General features: G+C 41.2%; 1 non-coding gene across 1 annotated transcript; it reads left to right on the top strand.

Annotated features, from left to right (window-relative positions):
- The first annotated feature begins 276 nt into the window (after window positions 1–276).
- LOC142444210 (small nucleolar RNA SNORA48) lies at window positions 277–420 on the top strand. The gene has a single exon (XR_012783862.1). It is a non-coding gene; the product is annotated as a small nucleolar RNA SNORA48 (small nucleolar RNA).
- Window positions 421–4,683: the final 4,263 nt, after the last annotated feature.

The following is a 4,683-nucleotide window of genomic DNA, read 5'->3' on the forward strand; positions in this document are numbered from 1 at the left end:
AGTGTTAGTAGCTAGAGTTATTAAAAATCTCCACAGAATTATCTTTCATATAATCTTGGTCTTTTTATTTTTTCAATTTCGTTAGAAATGTAGGTTAAGTACGCAAGAAAATTGGACACTTTCTTAACTTTGTAAGGATTTAACTAGATCTATAATGGCAGTTGGTTATCTTCAGGTACAAATACACTCCCCAAACTCAAGTGAATAATAATTCCATGAAGCCATCCTTCTGCTCTTAAAAGTTTGTTTTATTTTTTCTTATAAAAAATATACACTCACCCCTGGCTATGGGTAAAGAGACACCTGATTGGTGGTGGTGCTCTTCTATCTGTCAGGGACAGAGCCAACTTGAAGTCCTTTGTTCATCCTAGCTTGATTCCTGGATTGTGGCCAGAGCTGTTGCATGCCTAGGGCACATTTTATATATATATATATATATATATATATATTCCTTATAGAAAACATTGGTAAAGCATCAGAGAGACAACGTTTTTCTATTGCAACAATCAGAAAGAATGAATTTGTTGTCTTTCGTTGAGCCTTTTCCATGTAAAAATTTTAAAGCTGTTGTAATTATACAATTTTGTTTCTAACTTATTTTCCTTCATTCTGATGATAGAATTTTCCCATTTTATTAAGAACATAGCTTTTAAGAACTATGTAATACATGGGTTTAACACAGATGATTTTATTTGTTGACCATTTGGGGATACTTGGGTTCAATTCTTAAGAAAGTCTCTTCACTTCTGGATTGATAACAATATACTGGGCCTTGGTGCAAATAATTAAATCAGTTTCATGTCAACTCTTAAGTGAATTTAGTTTTATGGTCCTTCTAGGCAATAAACTGGATGATTGTGGAAGAAATTAAGTAGATTAAGAAAAGCCAATTTCAAAAGGCCATATGATGTATGATGCCATTTACATAGGATGCTTGAAAATATAAAATTACAGAGATGAGAACAGGACAGTGGTTGCCAAGGACTAGGGAGGAAACAGGTTGTCTTTGACTATACAATAAAAGTATTGTTGTGCTACTTGTTATCCCTGGGAAGATCTAGGTGAAGGAAGTCTAGATTACTGTGTAATTTCTTACCAATATTTGTATATCTCTAATTATGTCAATAAAAAATTAGAGAGAAGATACAATCATTTTAAAAGACCTATTACACAATGTGAAAATAGGTCATATTAATGGATATTTATAATAACCGAGGGTCAATAGTAGTATGATTATCTAATTGCTCATGGTCTCAACATTATGCAATGCAAATACAGCGGTGTATGCAGTGAAACCTGTGAGAGGTGGAACATGATCACATTGTCTTGCTTTTCCAAGACTTGCACACTTTCTACCTTTGACAGGTTGCTGTCTTTCCAATTTTTTATTGACTTCTATTACTGGATAAGGCTTCATTTTTGCTTCTTTGACAGGTTCTGGATTTCTCAGGCTTTATTGTAACACGTCACTATATCCATTGTAACTTCAGGACACAGATCAATTTTAATATCTAGTGAACTTGACAGAAATGATTCCCGGATTCTGTTCTGTATTATATTTTATTAATTTACTGTTGTAATTATCTTGATGAAAACAAAACAGAAACTTAATACACCTGTGATAGTTAGGTATTGTTTGTGCCAGCATGGGTCCTGTAAGAAGAAATGGGTGGAGTTTTGCCTCTCAACCAGACCACAGCCTGAAGACCTCCCTCGGAGATTCAACCAAGATGAGACATAGAGCTCTCTCGAGGCCAGTCTCTCTCTCTCTCTCTCTCTCTCTCTCTCTCTCTCTCTCTCTCTCTCTCTCTCTCTCTCTCTCTCTCTCTCTCTCTCTGCCCTCACTTTCCTGCTTGCTGGCCACCCTGAGAGCTCCCAGAACCCTGTGAAGTTACCACTACAGTGGATTCACACGGCTTTGCACCCACCAGCCTGTGATATTCCTGCATTACATATGACTGTGTGAGTCTAACAAGGGACTTTTGGACTTCAGTTGGACTGGGCTGGGGTGTTTTCTTGATATATAATAACTCCTTGATATAAAAGCTCTTTCTTACACATATATGAGCTTGTTTCTGTAGTCACCCCATCTAACACAACATCAGTTAACTATAAGTGTATTTTTAAATAACTGATTCATTGACTTCTTAAGGTCATAACCCATGTTTGTGGAGCTATGCATATTTGGACTCTAGCTAACTTGTTACTTTTAGCACACATGAAATAACTTTACCAATCAACTAAAGACATTTTCAATTCTAGCCTCCAAAATTTCAAGAATTTTTCAAAGCATTCCTTCTGTATTGGGCTGCTAACCACAAGTTCAGCAGTTTGAAACTACCAACCACTCCATGGGAGAAAGATGAGGTTTTCTACTTTGGTAAAGAATTAGTCTCAGACACCCACAGAGGCAGTTCTACTCTGTCCTATAGGGTTGCTATGAGTTGGAATCAACTTGATGGCAGTGTGTTTTTGTTTTTTTCCTCTTTAGTGACAATAGTAAACATTTATGGGTTTTGACTTTACAGTTTGTATCATGCATATACGTCCTAATGGCATGCAATTTCCTTATAAAGATTTTGCTTAGCCCCATATGTACTTTTGGCAGGAGATCAGGGAATTCCCATGGCCAGCTTCTTAAGAGCTTGATGTTCACGTTGGCTCCTGTCCTGAGAACCCTTTATTTACTGTAAGAGGAGGCAGCTCATTTTTGAGCCTCTCCACTCTCGGTAATTGTCTCCCTTGCCAGGAAGATTTCCAGCAAGGGACAACATTCAGACCAGAGTCAGAAAACAGGGCTGAACAGAAAGAATGAGTTTGTTGAAGGACCTGTAGCTAGTCTAAAAGCCTGGGAGAATGTGGAGCCGAACCTTTTATTTGACTAACAGAGGACCTCCAATCAGTGGCTGGCAATGGGTCTTCTGCTTTTGGTGGGTTCTCTGTAGGGTACCTCCTCTCTGCAGGTATGTGTGTCCTTGGACCTCAGACTTCATGCTGTGCCCTTGTCTCCAAATGCAAAACCCAAGAGTCTGTTTCATCATTGTAGAAGAAGTGCGAACACCCTGTCTTTCTCAGTCCAGCCTTTTCACTGTCTCTGGTCTCTCCCATGGATGAGGGAATGTGTCAAATCTGCTCTTCACCTTCCTTTGTGCTGGAGGGGAAGGTGAGGAACATTCTGCCCCTCTGCTTTGTCTTAAGACTCCTGCCATCATCAGCTCTCCGTCCATTGCCAGACTTTGTTGAGCTAAGACTTACCATCTCCACCCTTCCAGCCTGGGAGCTCTGGTGGTGCGGTGATTGTGCATTGGGCTGCCAATCCTAAGATCGGCCCTTCGAAACCACTAGCTGCTCCATGGGAGAAAGATGAGGCTTGCTACTCCCATCAATAGTTATCGTCTCAGAAAGCCATAGAAACAGTTCTGCCCTGTCCTGTAGAGTCATCATGAGTCGGAACTGAGTTGATGGCAGTGAGCGAGTGATTGACCTTTTCCACACAGCCAGCGGGACAGGCACATGATCAAAGTAGTAAATGATGCAAGGATTCAATTGATCTTGGAAGGTATTTTTCATCACTGCAGTGTCCCGAGGAATAGCAGTGGTGGCCGTCTCTCCAGCAGCAACTGAGAACATGATGCTACCAGCATTTTGATGTTGTTCTTAGGTGCTTACGGGTTGGACCTGGCTCATAGCGACCCTATGTGTAAGAGAACGAAACACGGCCAGGCTCTGGGCCATCCTCACAATTACTGTTATGCTTGAGCCCACCCTTGCAGCCCGTTTCAATCCATCGTGTCCAGAGTCTTACTCTTTGGGGCTGCCCATTTACTTTATCGAGCACGAGGTCCTTTCCGGAGCTTGGTCTCCCTGATAACATGCCTCTAAGGAGTATTCTGGCTGTACTCCTTCCACCACTGATTCGTTGGCACTACTTTGAGAAAGCAGGACTTCCTCGGTCATATTTTGAGTGCGTTCAGACCTGAGGAGTTTGTTGCCCGTCACTGTCTCTGACAAGGTTCTGCTTCCACCGATGAGGTTTTCTGTGGCTGATTTCTCGGAATACTCCTTCTTCCGTTCTTAGTTTAGAAGCTCTGCTGAAATCTGTTCACTCTGAGTGCTGCTGACATTTGAAGCACCGGTGACATAGCTTCCAGGATCACAATGATACGCAACCACCACAGCAGCACAAACTGACAGACAAGCGGTGAGCATGTGGATGAGTTCTTGTGTTTTAGCACAAGTTTATGGCAGATACTTGGCAGTGCTTCCATTACCCATTACAGTCTTCTATATGGATTGAATTGTAAATTGTGTTTCCCCCAAATATGTGTTGCAAATCCTAATCCCCATACGTGTGGATATTATTTGGGAACAGATTTTCTATGCAATGTTAATGAGTCATTGTGTAGGCTGCTTTAACCAATTTCTTTTGAGATATGAAAGTGTAATTTCTTTTGAGATGAAGCAAGTGCAAGGGAAGATACATGATCATCAAGGGATGGAAGTGCACGTGAGACAAGGATCTTTCCCCAGGGCAGACATCCACAGAAAGAGCATTCCTTCAGAGTTCACTGCCACCAAGTAGATTTGGACTCACAGCATCCCTGTAGGACAGAGTAGAGCTGCCCTGCAGGTTTCTGAGGCTGTACGTCTTCGTGAGAATAACTCCCATGGAGAAGGTGATGG

This window comes from Tenrec ecaudatus, chromosome 3 (assembly GCF_050624435.1).
Source record: "Tenrec ecaudatus isolate mTenEca1 chromosome 3, mTenEca1.hap1, whole genome shotgun sequence".
Lineage (NCBI taxonomy): Eukaryota > Metazoa > Chordata > Mammalia > Afrosoricida > Tenrecidae > Tenrec > Tenrec ecaudatus.